At 44.8% G+C, this 26264-nt stretch overlaps 1 protein-coding gene across 20 annotated transcripts in view; it reads right to left on the bottom strand.

Annotated features, from left to right (window-relative positions):
- The window catches only part of JAKMIP3 (Janus kinase and microtubule interacting protein 3), a 107123-nt gene extending 97698 nt beyond the window's left edge, over positions 1-9425 (bottom strand). For all 20 annotated transcript variants that reach the window (XM_081912662.1, XM_081912645.1, XM_081912646.1 and 17 more), the window contains exon 1: positions 8333-9425. The gene's annotated coding sequence lies outside the window, so the exon portion shown is untranslated. The remainder of the gene's footprint in view (positions 1-8332) is intronic.
- Positions 9426-26264: the final 16839 nt, after the last annotated feature.

The following is a 26264-nucleotide window of genomic DNA, read 5'->3' as shown; positions in this document are numbered from 1 at the left end:
AAAGGTCGGCAGTTCGAATCCCTGCGGCGGGGTGCGCTCCTGCTGCTCGGTCCCAGTGCCCGCCAACCTAGCAGTTCGAAAGCACCTCCGGGTGCAAGTAGATAAATAGGGACCGCTTACCAGCGGGAAGGTAAACGGCATTTCCGTGTGCGGCTCTGGCTCACCAGAGCAGCGATGTCACGCTGGCCACGTGACCCGGAAGTGTCTCCGGACAGCGCTGGCCCCTGGCCTCTTAAGTGAGATGGGCGCACAACCCCAGAGTCTGTCAAGACTGGCCCGTACGGGCAGGGGTACCTTTACCTTTACCTTTACTAAGCAGTAAAAACTGTATTTGTGTGGGTTAATTACCACTGGGCTCCTCCAGACATCCTTTTTTTAATTGAGCATGCATGATGATTTGTGCACATGAAGCTATTGGAGCAGTCATATGCAATCTTGCTTTCAGTAGTTCATTGCACCTGCAAACGTTTTGAAGTGGTCACACTGCTTCATTTCTAATCAATGCAAGTCCTGTAACGTTTTGCTGAAATCCAATAAAGTTTTGTACCACAAATCTTCTGGTTTCTTTTTGTCCTGCTTTTGTTGCACCACAGCTCCTCCAGACAGCAATAATGGCCCCATTCACACCATATATTTAAAGCACTAGGATGCCACGTCAAACAGCCATGGTTTTCCCCAAAGAATTCCGGAAGCTGTAGTTTGTTACGGGTACCAGGACTTAGAGCTACAATTCCCAGAGCTCCCTCGGAAGAGGGATTGGTTGTTTAAACCACTCTGGGAATTGGAGCTCTTTGCTGGAAGTCTTCATATATGGGGTGATGGGGTGTTTCAAAGACTAATCCTAGCCCCTTTTGCACAGCAGGTCCAGCTGTACATCAAACAAGAATCCTGAGACAGGTTTATAGAACTATGTATAATTCACCGGTACCCTGGCAAAATAGTGTTGATTTAAGAATTCCACTGATCACTCTCCAGGGAGTTTGAATCACCACTCTCAGAATATCTGAATGGAAATGATAATGCCGCTGAAACTCTTAAGGTTTGCAGTATCAGATACAGTGCACCAGAACTGAATCGCTCTCTGAAAGTTTTGAGTTTTCTTTGCCTAGTGCAGATAATCACATGGGTCACAGTTCATAGGGCCACTTTCTATATTATCAGGTTGTGCGGTTGTGGCCGAAAAGCTGAATGAATATTAGCACTGAAGGCTACCATTTTGATTCGGGTCGCTAATCACTATGCCAGGAAACTACACATTACTGGCATGGTTTCCCTGGCACGGTTACTATCAGAACAAATCACTTGGGCAGCCCTTTGCACAGACATAAGTACATAAGAAGAAGGGGCTGGTGCCACAGCTCTGCACTCCCAATAGCGGTGTCACTGCCCCACACCCTGATGCTGTGTGGGCAAGGTCAGTGCTGCGTGGGTAGAAGCAGCTGAAAAGAAAGAAGAGGAGTCCAGTGATATATATATATATATATATATGGTTGTATGCCCTGGGTTCTCAATTTGATCTTTTTACAATGGCTTTGTATTCTTTGTGGTATTTTATGCATTGTGACTTGCTGTATTTTCTGATTATAGTTTAATATGCCAGGTTTTTTTACTGATGATAGTTTGGTAATTCTTTATTTTAATTAATGGGTGTGGACTGTTTGATTATTATTTGCTGATGTTTAATTTTGTTGTTTACTATAGGGCTGACATACGTCCTGACATTACCGGGATTTCAAAGGCAGAAGTGACGTCCGGGGGTGGCCCCCTGTCCTGGAACTTAGGCAAGTCAAAAAGCTCAACAACTTAACAACTTTTTGAAATATGGCAACCCTAGTTTACTATTGCATTTTTGTGGATTGTCCAGTGTTGCTTTTTTGATATAGGTTGTCTATTTTAAAGTTATTGTAACTTTTTTGTATCAGATCAGATGGTTATTATTAATGGGTGGGGTATTCTTCTTCTTCTTCTTCAGTGGTGTGTAAGTCCACACAGCCCTGACTTTGCTGGTTCCCTGCCCCATCCTGTCCATGTAATCAGCAGTGACACAATGTCAGGACGTCTGATCCAAGGGGCTGCCCCATTATGCTAACTGTTTCAGAACAGCCCTGCTGGATCAGACTAGATGACTGTCTAGTCCAGAATCCTCTTTACTACAGTGGCCAATTAGTTACCTGTGGAAAGCTCATCAAGCCTGCTCAACATTTCATCTTGGGTGCTTATGCAATTTGATTTCCAGGAGGCAGCCACATGCCAGGATAATATATGAACTGAACCTTATTGAAACAGTAATCAAAGAGGAAATGCTCTGAGTCAGTGTTGCACGGAGGCTGTGTACATGCAGTGTAAGGTGATTTCGCGATGGCAACTGCAAATGGATAAAAAACAAAGGCCTCCATGCTCAATGTTACAGTTGATCCCTGGGGGAGCCATTTGCACTCAGCTTGTCAGGCAAAAACTCATTCAGAGTACTCAGTGGCTGGACTCACTTGGGATTTATGTCCATTTCTCAGTTGTTTCCAACACTTTTAGTTCTCCCTGAAGAGTGCTTTGCATTTCAGGGTGGAAGAAACGTGGATGTTTGAATGTGATGAGATGTTCAGAAATTGGTCCAAACTATGTTTCCATTTCAAGGGAGTCTTTGGAAATTTGAGGGCTGGATTTGATAATATCTTTATTTTTTTAAAGGAATGCTCAGAATTAAATTAGGCAGCCATAGAAATCCTAAATGCACATCAAAAGACTAAAAGAGCATCAGGGCTGCAAATCAGTCCAGTGCTATCCACCTAAACCCTATGTGAAATCAATTAAGTTTAAACATTCAAAACGGTACTGGGTTATGGTCTACGGAGTGCAATCCATCAGCAGTAGTGCTGTGTAAGCCCCAGCCAATGGACTGGGTTCAAACCAGTGTGCATTCTGTAGACATGAACTAAGACCACGGAAAAGAAATTGGTGCACTGCACTTTAATTTTCATAGATTGCACTGCAGAAGCAGAGCTTTATTTGTAATTCAAAAATTGGTTAATTATGGCATTGGGCTGGATCCAGACTAAAAAAGCTGAACCGAGTGAAATCAGTGGGACTCAAGTGAAGTCAAGACTGGCAGTAGGAACTATTCAGAAGTAGGTCCTATTGAATTAAGTGGGGCTTAGTTCCAGGTAAGTGAGGATAGGCTTGCCGCCCAAGCAGTCCACTGTAACCGGCAATTAATAATCTGAAAAATTGTGTCAAAGTTAGCTGAAACCCGCATTTAACAAATTAGAAAGACAGCCAATAGGCCTTGAGCTTATTACTGTTGCTTTTACCCAGAGCTAAACAGAATGGTGCTGAGGAAAATTTGAATGTGGCAATGTGATCTGCCTCTTCCTTACTTTCAGCAGGCTACAGTTGTGACCTCAGTGCTGCCCATTTCAACCCACTTCTGAAAGGACTATTGTGGACCATGGGTTGGGTGAAGTTAATTGGACTTACAATAGGTGCCATTGTCAATGGGACAAATTTGCTATGACATTGGTGGCCATTAATTTCAATAGGATGTATGTACAACTAACAACACAATCCTATACATATTGGGAAATAAATGTTCTTCAAAGTGATGCTGCACACCACTGTTGGCTATAACTCTCTACCACTACAAGTTCAATAAACCCTAGATAATCGTAATAAAACAAGAAATGAGATTCTTTTAATGTGCTCTCAGCGTCTCATAAGTTCTGTGCTAATGAAAAAGCATGAGATACTTTGCATATTAATAAAAGTAGTAGGCTAGTGAATTGCTCATTTAATGAGTTCATTTTTTAAAAGAAAAGGTTGAGACTATTTTATAAGTGATAAAAATAAATAAATGAACAGAGTAGTAATCTGTCTGGTTTTACAAGAACCAAATTATATAGGGTTTTGCATATAACCATATTTAGCCTCTTAATATTGATCTTTTATTTTTGTAACAGCGTTACACAGAAGAGGACTGCCATAATGGCCCAGACATATGAACCACTTTGCTCTGATGGCCTTCGTTGTCCTTGGAAGCCACTGTAGCCTGAACAAAGCTCTGCAGGCCCTATCTAAAATGAAAATAAGGGAGGAGGAAAAATAGATTTCTCTTGGGGAGAATGGGCAGGCTCCATGCACAAATAGTTCCAGTTTAGCTCAGCTGCAACAGCACTAGTCAGTGGTGTCATCAGAGTAGGACCTTGGAGCAGAAGATGCAGGGCAGAATCAGAAAAAGGTCCCTAAATGTAACAGATCTAACTTAGCATACTTTTTAAGTAAGTAAACTAATACACATCACATAGGAACATGGAAATCTGTCTTATATTGAATCAGACCGCTGGTCCATGTAGTTCAGTATTGTCTACACTGGCTGGCAACAGCTCTCCAGGGTTTCAGACACGACCTATGGATTGAGCCTGGGACCTTCTGCATACCATGCAAATTGCTCTGCCACTGAGCTACAGCTCTTCCCATCTAAAGAAGGTATGCCTGGAAACCCATTAAGTCTAGTATCTTAAGCTTTCCTATCTGCACCAAAGGTCGTGGTCGTTATTTGTTCGCTCTCAGATTTAGTACCTAACCAAACGCCAAACCCACTAATTGGAAATAATTCCTTTTGGGTCTATTGGTCTGACTTCCAAGTATACCAGTCACCTCATCAACACAACTCAGCCTGGATCAAGCAGACCTGTGCTGCAACAGAATGGGCTAAGCACCAGGGAACCTAGAAAGCTGCTTTATACAAAGTCAGACCATTGAGCTCCTTCAGTCAGAACACTGGTCCATCTACTCAGTATTGTCCACAGGGCTTGCAATGGCTTCCCAAGTTTTTAGATGGGGGTCATCCCCAGCTCTACATGAAGAGGCCAGTGATGGAACCTAGGAGCTTTCCTATGCAAAACAGGTAATCTGCCTCTGAGCGATGGCCAAGTATTAGCTGGAGAACTTCCATCCATCTCAGCTGATCTGCTGAGAGCACAGTTCCCTGCTTTATTGAGCTGGCTGTGTTCTTGGCTAAAGTAGGCTTAGATGGGAGGAAGAAGGCATGTATAGCCTCATCCATACATCATATCATTACAGCAAGAAAACACACACACACACACCTATTTCTGAAATTTAGGGTTGTCATATTTCAAAAAGTGAAAATCTGGGCATGAAAATTGAAGTTTTAAACTTTTTTAAAAAGGGAAATCACCGCAAAAAAGAACACTCATGATATGGGCTGGAATACGCTGGGTTTTCCCGGACATTATAGCCGTTTCCTGAAAATTCCACCCGGATGCCATTTTTGACAGACGAAGCCTGGCTATGTCTGGGAAATTCAAGATGTATGGCAGCTCTACTGTAATCATACGCACACTTACTTGTGAAGTAAGCCCCACTGAGCTTAACTCAGTGTGGTTTAGGCCTGAGTAAATACTAAAGAATTTCACTGTAATAGCCTGATCCTAAGCATATTTACTCAAACATAAATCCTACTGAGTTCAATGGAGCTTATTCCCTAGTAAATATGCCTAGGATCCTTAAATTTCATTTGGAACCATTCATTTAGCTCTTCCTGAAAAGAAAAAAACATTGAATACAACTTAAACAAGTCCTAGTGAAATTTAAAAGGAAGCAAAGGAGACAAAAGAGGTAATGGAACATTGAGTGGAATTTACACAGAAATACACAATGGGATGAGTCACATAAAGTCTGATCAGTATACAAAGCTTCTTAAAATGTCATTTCTCACAATTTAAAGATGAACATTGACAAAATATGTGTATTTTGTCAGCGATATCAGGAGGAGCCTCAAGGATGTAGACGTTAAAAAAAAGTAAAGGGCCCATGGATGATTAAGTTCAGTCAGAGATGGCTATGGGGTGCGGTGCTCATCTTGCTTCAGGCCAAGGGAGCCAGCGTTTGTCCACAGACAGCTTTCCGGGTCATGTGGCTAGCATGACAAAACCACTTCTGATGCAACAGAACACTGTGACAGAAGCCAGAGTGCACAGAAATGCCGTTTACCTTCCCACCACAGCGATACCTATTTATCTACTTATCTAATCTTATGTATATATCTTATACATATGTAAAATAAGATATATGGATAACCTAAGTCTCATCTATAGATGCAAATGCAGAATCTGAACTTTTGGCAATGGTTTTTGTGAGAATGGCAGAATTGGTGATTTACTTTTGATTTATTTTTATTTTTTGCAAGGAATGTCTAATGTGTTGGTGAGTTTTTAATGAGAGTTGACCAAACATACCGGTACTCAGAAAGTTGAAAAGAAAAATATTTTGGATATTTAGAAATTCAAATAAATGGGAGGGTTGTCCCCTTTGGGATATTCACACACTGTTCATTTGGGTAATCTGGGGTACTGGACAACAGAGACTCAGTAAATGGTGCTATTTTATATAATCAATGGGAGTTTGTTTTGTGCTCCAGTTCCTTTTGGAATATGCTCCAGTACCTTTTATGTTAACACACAATCTAAGCTGCAACAGTTAATCATTCACCAATCTACATATCCTGTTATTGTAATGGACCATATATGTTGCAAGGTTTCTTACAAGAGAAAACAACCCTTGTGGATTATAAATACCAAGCTAATCAGCTGTTAAAAAGTTGGTGGGCTCCACCCCACAATATAAAATTCAATCTGTTCTGGAATATGTGTGGTTTAAGAACCCATGGGAAGTTTGCTGTGCTCAATTAATGCTGTTACTGCTAAAAGACTGTTGTGTCTTTTCAGGCGTCATCTAAAGATCATTCTGGAGACTCATCTATTTGCCCCCCACCCAATACTGAAATGAAATATTATGTATTAGTATACCCAACAAGACAGAGCTTGAGAATTCCCCTGGATGGTAGCAAATATTTCTGAGGTTGCTTATACATATTGTTAATCTCCTGAAATAAAATGCTGAAATGTATATCTGTGATTAGATACACAGAAGGGATAAAATGCTTGAAAAAAATGCAAGCCTAGGTTGTTATTTAAAATTATTATCTTCATACAGCAATCCACAATGAAAGCTTTCTTCAATTCATCCGGCAGATTGAGGCCACCAAGAAAATCATCTAAAATGTTATTCACTTGCCATTTACAGCTGTACTTCTGGGTCAATATTCTTGTGGGGATGGGGGAAGTTTTAACCTATCCATGTTTACTTGGATGTAAGTCCCATGGACTTCAGTGGGGCTTTGTCCCAGGTAGGCAGTTAACAGATTGCAGCCCTAAACATTGCAGTGGCTCTGTTTCTCAAGTGCTCTTCTAACATTTCGTCTTGAGCAGTTCCTACTGTCATATGTGTTGTCCTTGGTTTCTTATGAGATGCCTGACAGTTAATTTCATATAAGTAGTGGAAACTAAACTTTGAAGCGACAGCTCCCTCTTCCAAACCTTGCCTCCCTCCACCCCGGTCCTTCACATACACAGAGAGAACTCCCTACAAACCTGTATTTAAAGCAAAGGATGACATTGCTGACAACACAGTACTTCAGGAAGGTAAAGGCCAACAGCAGCAAATCAGAATGGAATGCAGAAAGAAACTGTTCAATTTTCCCAAGGGAACCATTGATGGAGGTGAATCCCATTGTACCAAGTCCCATCTTACCAGGATTGCTCAGAGGGGGGAAAGTAACAATCCAAAAAAAGAAGGGGAAAAAATTGCACCTGCTATCTTTGTACTCCAAACTCCACCTGCATTGTTGTATGCTGACTGCAGCTAGTGAGCTTTTATGAACTGGAAGGTCCAGCCACTTAATGGGCCAAACTGACATTTATCACTGACCAGGGAAACAGGGGTGATAAAATGGGAAATTCCCTTTTAACTGCAGATTAAACCCCAGAGGGCTCTATTGTTATAGAAGAGAATTGAAGCACACAGAGCTCAGTGCAATTTGCTAGACTCTCACTCTTCACCCCCCCACCCCAAATAATAATGCTGATGCTCAATATGTGAAAGTGCAGGTGGGACCTTGTAACTAACAGCTCTACTCAGAATTTGTATCTGAAGCAACCAAATCAAAATGGGTGCAGCTCCCTACATTATGCAATAGAATATAACGCCGTGGATCTGGCAAGGCCTTTTCTTTCCCATTAAAAATATTTTTCCCCCATAAAAGAAATAACACTACCAACCTATATTTATTACCCAGGCTACAGCCATCTGATACATCACACAAATCATGGCATAGCTTAGCATAGCATGCAAAAAAACACACCGAGAACCTGGCAATGAATTAATTCCAGAATGCACAAGCAGACAGTTATATAACTGTGTGTGCAAAGACACCGATACCATTCGGGTGCAGAAAGAGGCAAAAATATGCAGAGAGACTGACCTTACAGGCAAGTTCCATCATGATGGGCACATTGCTGGTCTGCTTTACCTGAAGGAAGCACCATTCCGTGTATTGCAGTGCACTTCAGCCTAAAACCTGTAGGTTGTTCCTAGCAGGCAGGTTTAAAGCAGCATGGGGGGGTTTTTTGCGCGGGGAGGGGAGTGGGAGGGGTTGCCATTCACCTTGCATTTTGCAAGAGGTTTAGCATTTTCTAACTGAAAAAAATCAAGCAATCCAAAAGTCCGTTCTCTCCCTGCAGGTTATATATGCTCTTCTCCAAACGGCTTAGGACCAGATGTGATGCAAGCATGATTCGTCAAGTCTAGTCCAGCATTATTATTTTTGGGGGGGAGGGGGTGAAAGCAAGGGAGGGAGGGAGGGAAGAGGAGAAGGAGGAGGGGTGGAATCGACCATACAGGTTTTGTTTTTTTAAAAAAGCTGCTCACCAGGTACACACCCTGAAAGTGGAGACTCAGGCCAGCCTAACTGAGGCAAAGAGCTAGAGAGGGGTTTCACCTGCAGGTTGCAGTTGCCGGGCGATGCTCTGGATGCTCGCCTTCCTCCTGGGAAAAATGAGCTCACTGCGAACATCCAACAGCCGCCCCTCAGCCATTGCAGTGACACTGCAGCTAGCAGCCGACTCCAGGCACGTCATCGGAGGAGCTCACTTGGAGAAACGGAGGCCCTCCCATTCAGGAAGGGAAAGGGAAAGGCGCTCGATCCAGCAGCAAGGCCAGCCCTCAGCTGCAGCCGCCTAATTCGCGGCTGGCTTTTCTCAAAGCGGAAAACAAATTCCTCTCCAGCATCCTAAGCAGGGTGGGGATTGTTGCTTCCACTCTCTGCGTTGCCAAGGTTACAGAGGCTTGCCTCTCTCTCCACCTCCCCTTCCTCTCCGCTGCCAAGTAAGGGATGTAGCAGGACCCAGCCGAGACTGACATTTAAAATCCCCGTGGCTCCTCTCTCTGGCATTTGCAAGCAGCCAGAGAGACGGTCCGAGTTCCTCCTGCAGGGGTCCTCCTCAGACGTGGCCCGTCCGGGGCCAGGTATTAATCGATCACCTCTTCATCTTCATTTTGAAATTCTTCTTTCTCTGCTCTGAAAGGATGCAGAGGGGAAATTGCGCTGGGGTCTTTGCAACTGTCTTTAAAGTATCCGGGCATGGCAGATAGCAGAACTCATCATTAACCCCTTGTAGGAAGCCCAGAGCTAGAGAGAAGGTCCCAGCTCCTTTGAGTTGTATTTATGTACTGCTTGTTTGTTAACTTTCCTTTTGGTCTGTGCTTACATGTTAGGTCTAAATTATTTATTTGCAACACTGAATGGGTGGACTTTGGCCTATTTGAACGTTCTGGTACCTTTTGTAAACTGCAGGTTTGTATATCTATAAGACAAGTGGTTTTTTGTAAGGGTTTTTGGGCACAGCTCACTGGGCACAGACACCCCCAAAACCCATGTTCTTCATCTGCAACTCCCATCATCCTTGGCTAAACTGGTGTGGATGATTGGAATTGTAGTCCACCCACATTGGGGAACCAAGGTTGAAGAACACAGCCCAAAGCTAAATAACGTCTCAATGGGCTGTGACTTGTCCTACTAAGAAACAGATACAGTACTAAGTAAGGGAACTTGCAACAAAATGTTGCATCATGGAGAGCTCCTGTTCCAGATTCCAACCAAGCCCTTTTCAAGGATTCCCCATTCCATTGCCCTTCTCTTCCCCACCCCTATTTTCTCCCTCCCTTTCTGTCCCTCACTTGGCCACTGAGCATACTCAGTTTTGTTTCAGGTGGTCCCCCCCTTAAATTAACCAGCCAGCATACAACAGGAAACCTAAATGCCACATGCCACATTGAAAGAGTTCTTAGGATTTTTGAACCTACTAAGGCATATCACAATGATACAAATACAGTGGTGTTTCTGTCAAATACAGAGGTACCACAGCTAATTGCTTTAAAAAAAGAGTTTTCAAATATTCTGTAATTCTACTTTTAGTAGGCTTTGACATTTATAGTCGCTCCCTGAATTGTTTAGGGTTTTATAGCTCATTGCATCCATTAACAAAAGGCACCTTTGTGCATTGTCCATACTGTTCGATTGTGAAGTGCTCTGAAGAAGAAAGATGCATATATGCTCCTGTGTATCTGATAAATATCTTTAATATATAACCACAGCTGTGCAAGCCTCATTGGACACTTATTCTGATGGTGTTTGTTTAATTCACTGTTGCCTGGCAAAACTCTAAAGGTCCACAGATGGAGTAACAGGTGGTTGGTAGCTATCCCTTTCTGTTTATGATGAGACTCGGGGTATTTGATGCAATGCCATTAATTTATAATGCACAGGCTTAGTAGAAGCATCTACTTCTGCAAAAAAAAAAAAAAAATTGTTAGCAATTTGCCATAGATCTACTGCAAAATGATTTTACACCAGTGTGGTTTAGAACAGAAGAGGTGCTTTTTGAGAGTTGATGTAATTTAATGAAGTAGGTATGAACTGCAAAATACCAAAATCTCAGCCAGACTCATATGGGTGGCCTTTGGTATCATCTTGCAATGATGATTTGTTTTATGGGATTAATAATACAGGATTGCTTTATATTATTTGTTCCAAGGCTTCCTAAGGGCCAAATCAGACATGTGTGCCAGTTAAGCTGTTACATGGAAAAGGGGTCTACTTTTTAATCACTAAAAAGAGTGGGGGGACAGCAGCAATATAAAGCTACCCAATCTGGCTTCTATTGCATTTATATTTAATGAAATTTATATGTTAGTTAGGTTTGTTTTGTAACAAACAAACAAAACAAAAATCCCAATGTAAGTTTAATAAAATAATGTTAACTAGTCATAAGAAAATACTGATAAAATCAACAGACTTTATTTAAAAAAACAAACAAAACAGTTTTGAAAGCAAATATACAGTACATAGTAAAATTGCATGTCTGGGTAGACATTTTTTAAATCTATCTACCACCTAAAGTTGATCTCCAACTTTGCTAATATGAAAACAACCCAGTTCCTATTTTCTATATTTCTTGAGGTGGGGAATCAATCATGGTATGTTTCTCATTACCAGTAGAACTCTAACCTGTGTGACACTTAGAAGCAGTAGCATAGTGTGGGTTGCCAGCACCCAGTACAAGGCAAGTGTCCTCTAAACCAACCGCTGATAGGCTGGAAAGAAGGGGGGAAAGCTCAGTGACCTACCTGAGTGGCAGCTGTGGTGCCCAATGAGTGTCAAGCACGGCAGAAAGCAGGATGGGGGATTGGTCAGGAGCGGGCATCTTTCTAAAGCCCATGCAGAGGGCACCCTAGCAACCGGCTGTCACCCAAATCTGCTTCTCAGTCTGCCCACATGAACATTGGGAGATTTGGGGGGGGGGTGCTATTTTTTAAAAGTTATTATTACTACTTTCTTTTCTCTCTCTCTCTCTCTCTCTCTCTCTCTCTCTCTCTCTCTCTCTCTCTCTCTGAAATTTTGTGCTCCTAAGAATTTTACATGCAGTTCTGCTGGTTTATATACTTCTACTGCTCTTCTATCTTTTTTTGGAGGGTGGTATTTGTTTTAGGTTGTTTTATCATTTGAATGTGTATTATAAATGGCCTTGGGGATTTTGTAACAGTGTAAAATTAAAGCAGGAAGCATTTGATTAAATTACTTTTAGAAACACGTCAAGGAACAACACGTCATCCCTTTCAGCCCAGAAGAAAAGAAGGAGTGAAGCATTACACAGCATGAGCCACAGAGTGGAATGGTGCCTTAAACAATAAGGGTATGTTTTGTGAATCTTTCAGCCATGTGGTGAATCTGAGCATCTGCACTAAATCTGAGTATTTTGAGACCAGATAGCATAAACTTCCATTTGGTCAACATCTGACCGCATGGAGAAAGTCATGAATTAGAACACACACGCCTTCTCTCTCTCTGCTGGATCAGGCCAAATGCCCTTTTCTTCCAGCATCCTCTTCTCACAGTAGCCATGCCAATACCTACGAGAAGCCCACAAGCAGGGCATGAGTGCAACAGCACCCTCCCCGCTTGCGATTCCCAACAACTGGTACATAAACGTGTTTATGGGACGTGGGTGGTGCTGTGGTCTAAACCACTGAGCCTCATGGGCTTGCCGATCAAGGTTGGTGGTTCGAATCCCCGTGATGGGGAGAGCTCCCATTGCTCTGTCCCAGCTCCTGCCAATCTAGCAGTTCGAAAGCATGCCAGTGCAAGTAGATAAATAGGCATCGCTGAAGTGGGAAGGTAAACAGCATTTATGTGCACTCTAGTTTCCATCACTGTGTCCCGTTGTACCAAAAGTGGTTTAGTCCTGCTGGCCACATGACCCAGAAAGCTGTCTACGGACAAACGCCAGCTCCCTCGGCCTGAAAGAGAGATGAGCGCAGCGACCCCATAATCGCCTTTACTGGACTTAACCATCCAGGGGTCTTTTACCTTTACCTTTTACATATTGTGGCTAGTAGCCACTGATAGCTTTCACCTCCAAAAATTTTATCTAACCACCTTTTAAAGTGGTGTGCGGTGTGAAGAAACATTTTCTTTTGCTTGTCCTGAATCTTCCAACATTCCGTTTCCTTGGATCACTCTCGTGTTATAAGAGAGGAGGGGAAACCACCTCTCTGTCCTCTTTTTCTGCATCATGTTTAATATTAGGTGCCTATGTGTGGGAGTCGCTTCCTTTTAATGAGGTCTTCCACTGGTGAGACGTGTGTGTGTGTGTGTGTGTGTGTGTGTGTGTGTGTGTGTGTGTGAATGAAGCAACCACATGGCTTGTGCAGGCCGTTCCCACCCAACTGACACCCCATTGAATGAAAGGACTCTGACTGGGTGGAAAAGACCCACAAACCCTGGCTCCGTCCCGCATACTCGTTTGCTCCATTCACATACATGTACACACACACACACAATCCAGCAGCATAAGGCTGCTTTGCATCACATGGAAGCGACTTCCATGTTCCTGGGTTCATGTGAGAAGGGGGTCGTGCGCCTCACTTCATATGCACTATACAAACTAATCAATGTAACATAAGTTGTGGTTGAATCCAGTCTCAGTGGAGATAATTTACATCCCATTTACAACTATCTGGGCCATTGAAACAATGGATAGGAAGTTGTTGTCAGCTTGGCTAAGTAAATAGGGTAGAAGCTGAATGGTTATCTTAATAAACTACCCCACAGGTTTCCTGGCTTCTGTGACATTAGCATTATATCTGACTACACTGAGGCAGAACTGTGACTTCTTGTTGTTTTTAATTTCAAAATCTCAGTGAGGCATACGACAGGACAGATGATGCCTAAGCAGTAAAATATGTGGCTCTGATCAGTATACACACAAGAGACTGGCCAGATAACGATAGTAGGGAGCTCAATAGAACACTGTGACTTCTAATAAGTGAAAAAGTAGCTATTGCAGGTAGAACAGGCTTAGATACAGTTAATTGTATCAGTGTGATTTATGCATCTTCAAAGTGGAGGAGAAGAATGGCAGGGCTGACTTATGTTAGGAATGGAGGGGGAAAGCAGCAGCAAGAATGACATCCTACAGACATCAGATACATCCAAAGATTATTTCTATGCAGCTGCAAAAGCCTTGAGCTGCCCAATACAAAGATGCTCCCGTGGGCCCAAGCCTCTGAAAGTCTGAGCAGTGCTTAATCAATGCGGTTGACTACAAGCAAAGCTGCAATTTGTGCACTTGTTCATAGATGCTGACATGCGCTGGAGTCCTACGTTTTTTGTTTGCTGTCTTTCTTTGTTTCTTGTCTCTGGTGAGTTTTTCCTCTTACCGCGTAGGGCAGATCCACACCATATGCTTAAAGCACCTCCAGCATACAGAGCACATGACTCCCCCTAAGGAATCCTGGGAATTGTAGTTTGTTAAAGGTAATGAGAATTGTAGCTCTGTGAGGGGGAAGCTACAGTTCTGATGATTCTTTAGAGGAAGTCATGTGCTTTAAATGGCAAGTGGCAGTGTACATACTTCGGTCACCCCTACCAATTTGCTGCCTGAGGCATGATGCTCAATGTGCCTCCTGGCAGGGCCGGCACTGTGGCCATTCAATGATCAATCAAAATAACCATTAAGTAATTACTTTTGTCTTAACACCATAGGAAGTCATTGTGTTGATTTCAGCTGGTGATTTTCTTTTCTTATTACGGCTGCACTTGTTCAAAGGTGGGTCAGTATCACACGGGGTGTGGAATGAAGAAAATGTAGACCAAGTTGGTTCCCATAGAGATGCATTTGGAAGCAACTTTGCAGGCTCCCAGATCGATAGACCTTTACATTATTTATATCTGTTCAATCTACAGTTGCCAGATCTGGGGCATAGCTTTGATGTAGGCCGCTGTGGAAGGAAGGCTCACAACCCAATTAGCCTTTGACATGTATTTGACAGAATGCTTCAAGCCAAGTAGTACAATCCAGTGAGCAATATGGATGCTATCTGGACATTTAAACCAGTGTTTTTTCAAATTTCACGTTCCTAAGGCACGTCAGTAAAATAAAGAAAAAAAATTCTTTCTTCAGGAATCACCTGATAGCCCTAGAGCCTAATACCAAATATGCCAATCCATATAATTTTTTCATATATAGCGGGGGTGGGAAACGTGGCTGCCCAGATGTTGTTAGACTACAACTCCCATCATCCTGACCACTGACTATACTTGGGCTGCAGCTGATGGGTGTTTCAAAGCCTCCAAGTGTCCCTATTTTCCAGGGACAGTCCCAGATTTACAGAAGCTGTCCCAGTTTGTGATTTATAGGGAAGGGTTTTTTTAATGTTTAATGTTTTTACATATGCTGGAATCTGCCCAGAGTGGGGCAACTCAGTCAGATGGGTGGGGTATTATTATTATTATTATTATTATTATTATTATTATTATTATTATTGAATAGGACATCCTTATTGTCATCAGAGAAATGCTGGAGGATATGGTGTTGAGACCAGCAACACACCAGTTTGCCATCCCTGATTAACTGTTTTGCTCACATAGTCCCTATGCAACAGACAGTGGAATGCTAAATAGGAATCCACAAGCAAGCAAACCAGGCATCATTTCTCAGTCAAAATAAATATTATAAGAACTCCCCCCACTGCAAACTGTACCTGGCTGTCAGAAGGGTTTGATGTTCTGGTAAATGATTTGAACGTGTCCTATATTTGCACCTAACACACTCTCTGTCCAGATGATGTTTGTTTTGGGCCGGCTAGGATGCTTACATGGGACATAGTTCATCTTCCATGAAAGGTGTTCCTAACACGGGGTTGGGGGGGGGGACTGGACCTCCAGCTCCCATTAGGTTTTCCAATGTCACACAGGTACACTAGCCGGATACCTGCATGCCTGAAGGCTGAATCATACAATCCTATCCCCTCAAAAGGAAAAGATCACATGATCCAGCCCTCTGCATGTGCAGAATGTTTGTGCCAAACATTACGAATGGGATGAAGGGCAGCATGCCTTCTTGTTTCTTTGCTCGGAAGACTTGAAGCCAGATGCAGCCTTCTAAGCTACTCTCTCCAGTCACTGCGATTCTCTCTAGCCACACCCCCTCTCCATAGGTCTTGCCCTCACCAGCCCTGCTTTGCATCCTCCTTGAGTGTTTTCACCTGCCACCTGCCATTTTCCTTTCTCTGGCTGTACAGCACACTGTACAGAAATAAGTACATGTGTTGCTCCACCCATTCCGCCCCCCTTCCCTGACCCTGCTCACCACTAGCATCTTGTTCCTTGGAAAGTTGCACAGAAATGTTGCACCTCCCATGGAAAAATGACTCTGGAAAGCCAGCTCAGCAGTGCTACTCTTTCAGAGTTCACACAACAAGGTAAAGTACGTAGTTGGTTTGACCCATTGGAAACTTCCAAAATCCTTTGTAGGGCAATACTTTTACTAAGCCAAACAAAATATCACATTGTGCAAGCTTTTGAGTTGTCTAGAATTGAGGCTAGATAGTAAACACAGCAGGAGGGAAGGAAGATGGAGAATGGACAGTGATTTCCTTATTTTCTCACCCAGGTGCCAATGGTGTTGCTGGACGGCAGAGGGCAACAGAGAGCTATTATGGAAGAATGCCAGTGTGTAATCTGCTATAAAATGAATGATCAGATATGGGTCAACTTGAGCAGTTTTGCATTTGTATGTGTGAGCACAGATTCAGAAGGGTGTTTATTAAGTCCTGGGCAGACATGGACAAGACTTGATACAATAAGCAGCTAGTACATGTTCACATTTCCAGAAAGGGATCCCAGAACCTACCATATTTACTTGAATGTAATTGTGATGGGACGATGAGCTGCTTGTGCGTAAAATGCAAGTCCCTCAGAGTTTGATCAGGCTTTCAAACCTCTGCCTGTGACGGAGCCCCTCCAGCATGGCTGCGTCAATCACTAGTAGAATCCGAAAGTGGCTGCTTTCGGAAACGTTTCCAACATAAAAGCTCCTTAACGGAAACACGTCGTCTGGCCTCTCGGCGTGACAGTTTCCGTCGAGGTGTGGGTGTCCCTATAGGAGGTCCTGAGACCTCCCCACTGGTTTCGCTTGAAGCGTCTCTGAGCCATCCCTCCGACTCACTTTCCCTTGGAGTTCTTGCTCGCCCTCTACTGGTTCCCTCTTCCGCTGCTACTGCTCTCTCACCCTCAGTGAGCCTTTGCGCCTCCGGCGCTTTAGATGTCAGTTCCCTGACATCCACCTCCCCTCCAGGGCCCCCTTCACCCCCTCCCGTCTCCTCTCCTACTGGCGGTGAGGAGGTAAAACCCTTGAAAGAACCTCCCTCATCTTCCGACGTCGCGAACACTTCCTTCCACTTGTTGCTGTTCCTACTCTCTAGGTACTCTTCGTCATCAGAGTCCACTCCCTCTTCCAACTCCGACTCCGCGAACCCTTCCATTTCCTCTTCCTCATCGGTGGTGCCGAAATACTCCCTCCTAAACCTTGCTATCGGCTGAGGTTTCCTCGGGAACCTTTGATGGAACGTTTCTGTTAAAACCTCGTCATTGACTTCCTGCGCACTTACCCAGGTGTTTTCTGACTCCGGTTCCCCTTCCCACGCCACTAAATACTCCACCTGATTTCCCTTCCACCTGGAATCGAGGATTTCCGCTACATGGTTGCGGCGTTCCCTCTCTTCCAAGGCTGGTCCCCTGACGTGCTCCCCTTCACCTCCTCCCCTGTATGGTGACAGTAACGACCTGTGGAACACTGGGTGCAATTTCATGTGATTGGGTAATCGGAGTTTGAAAGCTACCGGGTTGACCTGCTGAATCACCTCAAAGGGTCCCAATCTTCTGGGCCTCAGTTTCTTACAACCCCCTTTGAACGGCAACCCTTGGGTTGACAACCACACTTGATCCCCCACCCTTATGGTTTCACCTTCCCTTCTGTTCTTGTCTGCCTGCTTCTTATATTGTGCCTTAGCCCTTTCTAAGTTGAGCTGGAGCTGCTGATGGATGGCTTCCATCTCTTCTACAAAATGTTCAGCCGCTGGGACGCTCCATCTCTCCCCTCCTTCCCCTGGAAATGCCCTGGGGTGACACCCGTAATTAGCCAAAAAGGGACTCATCCCTGTGGACACATTCTCCGCATTATTGTAGGCAAATTCTGCCAACGCCAACTTTTCGACCCAATCGTTCTCTCTGTCATTGACATAACACCTAAGATATTGTTGAAGAATGCCATTTGCCCTTTCCGCCTGCCCGTTGGTTTCAGGGTGCCTGGCAGTTGAAAAATTGACTTCCACGTGTAACAAGCTCATGAGCTTCCTCCAGAACCTGGAAGTAAATTGTTTGCCTCGATCTGAGATCACCCTCGAGGGAGCCCCGTGCAACCTAAAGATATGTTCCACAAACAACTTCGCCGTTTCTTCCGCTGTGACTGCATGTGAGCATGCTACAAAGTGGCACATCTTAGTTAACAGGTCTACTACTACCATGATGGCTGTTTTCCCCTTGGACCTTGGCAGATCCGTCATAAAATCTATTGATATCGCTTCCCAAGGCCGTTCTGGTGTGGGTAAAGGTTCTAATAACCCTGCCGGCGCCCTTCTTTCCCCTTTGGCTCGCTGACATTGGTCACACCCTCTTACATACTCCCTTACATCTTCCCTCACCTTAGGCCACCAAAATTCCCTGGTAACCAACCACATGGTCTTGTGTTGCCCAAAATGTCCCGCCGTGGGGCTATCATGCAACTGCTTGAGTACTCTCCCCCTCAATTCACCTTCGGGTATATACAGTGCCCCTTTGTAATACAATGCCCCATTTCTTTCCTCAAAACCTCCGGGGCTCTCGCCCTCCCCCCTGAGACCTCTGAGCTTATCCTGGGCATATTCATCATTTTCCGTTTCCTCCACCAGTTCTCGTTGCCCCACCATCGCCGCCCCACACACCCAGCGGTCCTCCGGGATGACATGTCTCTCTTCGATCACCCCCTCCCCTTCCCAATATTCTGGTTTGCGTGAGAGCGCGTCCGCCCTGACGTTTTCTGGGCCTGGCACATAACAAATCTCAAAGTTAAATTTGGAGAATTCCTGTGCCCATCTCACTTGTCGTTGGTTGAGCACTCGAGCTGTTCTCCAATACTCTAAATTTTTGTGGTCGGTGCACACTTGCACCTTGTGTTGTGCCCCAATTAATAAATGTCTCCACCTCCGGAATGCTTCGTGAATGGCAAGTAGTTCCCTGTCATACACCGTGTAATTCCTCTCGGACTTATTCAGCTTCCGCGAGAAGAAGGCACACGGTCTCCACTCCGACGCACTCCTCCCCGGTTGAAGAAGGAGCGCCCCTACCGCCCGGTCGGATGCATCTGTTTCCACTCTCATGGGTTTTCGTAAATCCACATGCAGAAGTTGTTCTTCCGAGGCGAAAGCCCTTTTCAGTTCTTCAAAGGCTCGATCCGCCTCTGCCGTCCAAACAAATTTCTTCTTGCTGCTGAGACAGTCGGTGATGGGCGCCGTCAAGTGGGCAAAGTTCTTGATGAACTTCCGATAAAAGTTCCCAAATCCCAAGAATCTTTGCACGTCCTTCTTGGTCTTCGGTGTCTTCCATTCCAGTACCGCTTGGACCTTGCCTGGATCCATGGCCAATCCCTTGTCTGACAAGCGGTACCCCAGGAATTCCACCTCCTTGGTATGAAACTGGCACTTCTCCAGTTTCACCCACAGCTGGTTGGCTTGCAGCCTGCCCAACACTTCTCGAACGTCCCTCACATGCTGTTCCTCATTTTCCGAATACACCAACACGTCGTCTAAAAAGGCCACACAATTCTTGTAGAGCAAAGGTCCCAGAACGTGGTTTATAAAAGCTTGAAAACACGCGGAGCCCCCTTGTAGACCGAAGGGCATAACGAGGTATTCAAAGGCTCCCAACGGGGTAAACATGGTGGTCTTCCATTCATCTCCCTTCCTTATGCGTATCAGATTGTACGCCCCCCGCAGGTCCAGTTTTGTAAAAATCTTTCCCTTCCTTACTCTGGTCAAAATGTCATCAATTCGGGGCATAGGGAAAGCCAGGGGCTCCGACACTGCATTGAGGGCCCTGAAGTCACACACCAGTCTCGGTTTGTCTGTGTTCTTTTTGTCCACAAAGAACACTGGGCTGCCCCCCACCGCTCGGGACTCTCTGATGAAACCTCGCTTCAAGTTTTTGTCAATGAACTCCCTTAGCTCCTGCATCTCCCTGTCTGACATGGCGTACAGCTTGCCTACTGGGAGTTGGGCCCCTGGGAGTAGGTTGATTTGACAGTCAAAGGGTCTATGCGGTGGCAGTTTGTCTGCTTCCCTTTCGCTGAATACGTTGCTCAGATCTGCGTATTGCGGGGGCACCTTCCCTTTGTCCATCACTTCCATCCCCGCTAGGGTGACTCTGTCTCCTCCCGAAACCTTCCCCTCCTTGCAGTGTTCTAGGCAATGCGCTGACCCAAAGGAGACCACCCTCTGATGCCAGCCCACTAGCGGATCGTGTAGCGCCAGCCAGCTCATCCCCAAAATGATGGGCGCTCCTCCCAGGATGGCCACATTAAACGCTATCTGTTCGGTGTGCCTTGCCACTCTCATTATCATCGGGACAGTCTGTTGGCTAACTTCTCCCCCCAACAGCTCTCTGCCGTCAATCGTAGTCACCTGCAAGGGGTTACTTAAAGGGATAGTCTGTATCTGGTGCTCAGCTGCAAACTCCTTACTCATGAAATTACAGGAGCTGCCTGAATCCAAAAGCGCCTTGACCTTTAGTGGGTGTCCGTTTGGCAGTTCTAGTAACACCTCTATCACTAAAGCGGGTCTGGGGGGTTCTGGCATGGGCACTTTCATTGCTCTTTGGCCTGGCTGCTGTGCCCCAACGGTGGCAGCCAGGCGTTGGCTTTTACTTGCTCCTTGCCTTCCTCTTCCTTTCCCCCAACAGCTCCTGCCATCCCTTGCCATTCCTTTCTTTGTGGGCAAACTCTGGCAAAGTGCCCTGGCTGTTGGCAGAGATAACATCTCTTGGCGCTCTTTCCCTCCTTTTTCCGCCCTTCACTGGGATTTGAAACTGCGCGCGCCCGCGCTGTTCCAACTTCCATCGGCTCTGCCGGCGGGAAAGGTGGCTCTGGAATGTCTGGAATGCGGAACTCCCTCCAACGGTCTCCTTTCCCTTCCCGCTTTTCCATAGCCCTCGCCTCCTGGCGCGCTCCTATGGCCAGCGCAGATTTGGTTAACTGGTCCATAGACTCCGCCCTGGGGCCCCGGGAAAGCTCATCTTTGACGGTTGAAGAAAGCCCCTCTTCGAAAAGCATTTGGATGGGCTCCGCCGATAGGTCCCACCCCAATTTGTGAATCAACATGGTAAATTCAGTCCAGTACTCACGGACAGATCTGCTTCCTTGCTGGCAAGCCATTAACTGCCTTCGCACCACCCCCTGCTCAATATCGCTGGAAAACATCAGGTCCATGGCACGAAAAAACTTCCTCGTGTCCTTTAAGATCTCATTATTCGCTGCCATCAGGGGTCTAACCCAATCTTTCGCCCCGGATTCGAGATGGCCAATCACATACGCCACTCACGATTCCTCATCGGGGAAGTCATCAAACTGCAAGTTTAGAGCGTATTGCATCTCTGTTCTAAAGGCATGATAGTTCCTGGGATCCCCCCCGAATTTCTGCACCAATCCTGGCACCTTTCTGGCGAGCGGGGTGGTTTTCTCCTTTCCCTTTTCTGCATCCTGAGCCCTCCTCTCCTCAAGCCTCGCCGTTTGCAGCGCCAACTGGATCTCCAACGCCCTGTACCTTTCTTCCAGGCTTGGACCTCCTCCAGCTGCTCCTGCTTCCCCGGTTCCGGCTGGATTGCTCATGATGCTTCCCCCTGCACAAGCTGGCTTTCGGAGACTTTCGGATTGCTGTGATGGGACGATGAGCTGCTTGTGCGTAAAATGCAAGTCCCTCAGAGTTTGATCAGGCTTTCAAACCTCTGCCTGTGACGGAGCCCCTCCAGCATGGCTGCGTCAATCACTAGTAGAATCCAAAAGTGGCTGCTTTCGGAAACGTTTCCAACATAAAAGCTCCTTAACGGAAACACGTCGTCTGGCCTCTCGGCGTGACAGTTTCCGTCGAGGTGTGGGTGTCCCTATAGGAGGTCCTGAGACCTCCCCACTGGTTTCGCTTGAAGCGTCTCTGAGCCATCCCTCCGACTCACTTTCCCTTGGAGTTCTTGCTCGCCCTCTACTGGTTCCCTCTTCCGCTGCTACTGCTCTCTCACCCTCAGTGAGCCTTTGCGCCTCCGGTGCTTTAGATGTCAGTTCCCTGACAGTAATGTGCTCCATTTTTGGCCAAATTATGTCATGAAAAGTAGGGTTCGCATTAGACTTGATGGCACATTTACATTCACTAGCAAATACTTCTTTGGTTTCAAGGTTTTGAAAATTGAGGTTTGCATTAGATTTGATGGTGCATTGGATTCGCGTAAATACAATATCATGTTTGTTGAAGCCTAGTAGCATGGAAATATCTAAGTACTATTGGAAACAGATAGAGTTTGGGTGTGCATATGCATACATTTTCTTTTCCTCCCATAAACCCCTCTCCCTCCAGAGTTCCCCTTCCCTGTGGTTTTTTTGTTTTTGTTTTTGCATCATCACCATCGTCATTTGACTTGTATGCCGTCTTTCCATAGTTAAAACCATGCTCAAGGCGCCTTACAGCACAAAAGAGTTTATATAATTACAAACATAACAAAAGTAGTCATAAACCATTTATTTACGGTTCGACAACCATCAGCAACTACACAACCATATCTGAACAATTTCCACATAAATCGCAAACAGATCTAAAAAGGAAGGTGTAAGAAAATTAGTATCAGCAACAGCAACAAAAAACCCCAAACAATACCCCAGCCGAAGAGTCTGTTCTGCAGCCTCAGCTTTTGCAGCTGCAGTCAGTGAGGGTCCTGCTCTTCCCAACCAGGTTGAAAAAAAGGCTTAGCAAGCCAGGAAACAGGTCTTGCAGGACTCACAGCCAAGATGGTCTCACTTGCAACAGGATCTCATAGGACTGAAAGGAGAGTTGAGGCAGATAACTGTCCGTTCCTACTTGATTGCATTTAACTAGATAATGAGTCTATAAAATCTTGGGTTTAGCTCCAATGAGTAGCTATCTTCAGCCACAGAAATCACCTTTTTATCATTAAATGTGCTTCCCGGTTCTCAAAAGCAGCCTTTTCTCTGGCTCCTATGCACCAAGTAGTGTTGTTAAATTAGCAATCACCTATTTTTAGAATGTGCTTATTTTCCAGAGATTATTACAGTCTCAGTCAATATTTAAGGAAGATAACACGGTTTGCATTTCTTGGAGCCTGGGGTTTGTGGGTCATCACAGAGATTGTGGGGATTGATCTCAAGGCTACAGTTTGCTTCTTGGTTGATATAGGCAAGATTGTTGATAATCCAAGCAAATCTTCTCTCTCTCTCTCTCTCTCTCTCTCTCTCTCTCTCTCTCTGTGTGTGTGTGTGTGCATCTATCTCACTGTGTTGGTTGAGTCATTCATAACAGCAATCAACAAAATTCTCCAGAATGCAAGTTTCTCCTTTTCAAACAACCGTATTGCAACACCCAGGTCTTCCAGTCACTGAGACCAGCTGCTTTGGATGGGGGAAATGTGGATAATCAGATATAAGGATTAGTATGTCTGGAATGCAGTCTACTTGCTGGGTCACTTAGAAGGATTTTAAAATGCAGATAAAGGTAAAGGTAAAGGGACCCCTGACCATTAGGTCCAGTCGTGACCGACTCTGGGGTTGCGGCACTCATCTTGCTTTACTAGCCGAGGGAGCCAGCGTACAGCTTCCGGGTCATATGGCCAGCATGACTAAGCCGCTTCTGGCGAACCACAGCAGCATGTAAACTAAGGCCTAAATCTGTACCACATAGTCAAAGCATGTATAACTTCTCCCAAAGAATCTTGGGAACTGTGGTATATTAAGGGTGCTTAGAATTGTGGCTCCGTGAGGGAGGAACTACAATTCCCAGGATGCTTTGGGAGAAATCATGTGCTCCCCATTGGCCTGAACCAGAGAGCACACACACAAATGAGGCACGCTCAATGGAGTCAGCCTAGAAGACACTTTATTACCACCCATTAGGGAAGTGCATTTCATTTCATGCTGATGCTGTTTTCCCCAAGAAGTAGGAACAAAGGAAGCTTGCCTTACGCTGAGTCAGGCAGTTGTGGTTGTTTGGGTTACTAGGGGTTATTCACAGCCAGTGATGGGAAGCCTGTGGGGCTTTCTAAATGTTGATGGGCTACCTATTGTTGTTGCTGCTGTTAAAAATACATTCATAAAAATAAAATAGTAATTTTTAAATATATATTGCTTTATGGGGTGATCAAAGTTGAAGTTTAACACCATCTAGAGAGCCACAGGGTGCCCATTCCTGTTCTCAGCATTATTATTAATATAATTAATAACTATTATAATTTATTTACAAATCCACACTTCACCTTAAGGTCCGGTGGCAGGTTACAGCATTAAAAAAATAGAAACAATTTAAAACAACTTGCAAGCATCAAAATAAGATGGGTCCATGGAATATTTCGTCAGGGCTGTTCTACCCACTTTTGACACTGACTTGGCTATTAATTATGCAGTTTTATTAATTTTTATTATTAATTATATTGTTTTAAATGTGCAGTTTATATTTGACTTCATTTAGAAGTGTTTTATTCTGAAATGTTTTAAGATTTCTTTTTGTTAACTTTGCTGTGTTAATGTGCATTCTGTAATTGACCTCCTTTGTAATGCATTATTTTGAAACCTTTAACATAATATTTTAGTTTCCTGTTAATTATGTTGCTTTGGAAGTATACTTTATATTTGACTTTCTTCAGTCATGTTTTATTCTGGATTGTTTTTTCGATTTTTTAATGTGTTGTGATTCTTTCCTCTTAAAAATATAAAGCAGTATGAAATTAATCATCATCATCATTCCAGAGGAACCTTCAGAACGGCTGTTGGACTCAAAGGAGCATTGCACCACATGAAGGTTTTCCCCAGAACAAGCATGGATTATTTTACTCTCCAGTTATTTTCAGTTCCTGAAGAGATGGGCCAACTTCCCTCCCTATTGCTTCTGTGGCTGGCTGCGAAGCCTATTGTGAAAACCTTCAAGGTTACTGAGTACAGTCTATGACTCACTCATCTGTGCTAAGGACCAACTGAAAACCATCAACACCGCAGCTTGACAGGATTTCTATACTAAGCTCCCTGATCAGGCCGCTGAACTTTCAGAGGAATCTCTTTGGGGAAAAGTTGTATCTACTGACTAGCATAAAGATGAAGGGATTACACCAACAGAGCAGAGTTTACCACAGGGCACCACCTGAGTTAAGGCATCTCAGTGTCTTTTTTGCTAGTTGAGATACACTGGTGGGTGCCAAAGGAGTCCAGCTGACCAGTGGCGTAGCGTGGGTTGTCAGCACCCGGGGCAAGGCAAGTAATTTGCGCCCCCTAACCCGTGGATTTGCGCCCCCTAACCCTAACCCCCAGATGTTGCGCCCGGTGCGGCCGGGCCCCCCTGCACCCCCCACGCTACGCCACTGCAGCTGGCAGACTCCTGGATCTGGAAGTGGGAAGGCCAGGTATAATCCCATGCTCACATTGATCCCTGCACAATGTTCTTGGACTCTCTGTCTCACCTCATAGCAGAGGTGGGCAATCTTTTGGGCAGTTGGGGGACTGCATTCCTTCAGGAGAAAGTGATTGAGAAACACATACCAGCAGTAGTGGGTGAGGTCAAAGTGGGTGGGGGGCAAAGCATCAGTGTCCCTATTTTCCAGGGACAGTCCCAGATTTACAGAAGCCATCCCAGTTTCTGATTTGATCTTGGAATGTCCCACTTTTCCTTAGGATGTCTCTGTGTTCATCAGAGACACCTTGGAGGGTATGGAGTTATGTGGACTCAATTATGGATGTTTTGATCTGTGTTGTGGTGAAAACATATCTGCATGCTGACTCAGCCTATTTTTGGAAATGGTTGTTAATGGAGAAATCTGAGTGGCCCCTTGGACAAAAAAACAAGGACACCAGCAAGGAATACCAGAGTATTGAAGACTGTCGTGACAGGACTTCCACCTGCCACAAGGTGAAACAAGATGGAAGCCCCGAACAAAAGAGCACCCAAACTTTTATTTGCTGCTAATCCCTATGTTACTCCCCCCCCCCAACTACATCACTAATACATCATGGTTACATCATGAAAGGGGAGGTCTGGTGGAAGTAATCTGAGCATCCTGGACCCTGCCCCATGGTTCTCCTTGCCTTCCGTCAAACACCCATCAAGTGTAATAAAAGAGATATTTATATTTCCCTGTTTCCCAGCCAAGTTAATCACACCTTTTTGTCTTCATCTGGGTTTGTTATTTCTGGAATGGCTACCTCTCTGGTACTCAGGTATCAGGA

This window comes from Podarcis melisellensis (genome assembly GCF_964234715.1).
Source record: "Podarcis melisellensis genome assembly, chromosome: 5".
Taxonomy (NCBI): Eukaryota; Metazoa; Chordata; class Lepidosauria; order Squamata; family Lacertidae; genus Podarcis; species Podarcis melisellensis.
Note: the sequence above shows the minus strand (reverse complement) of the source record. Positions and strands in the feature narration are given on the sequence as shown.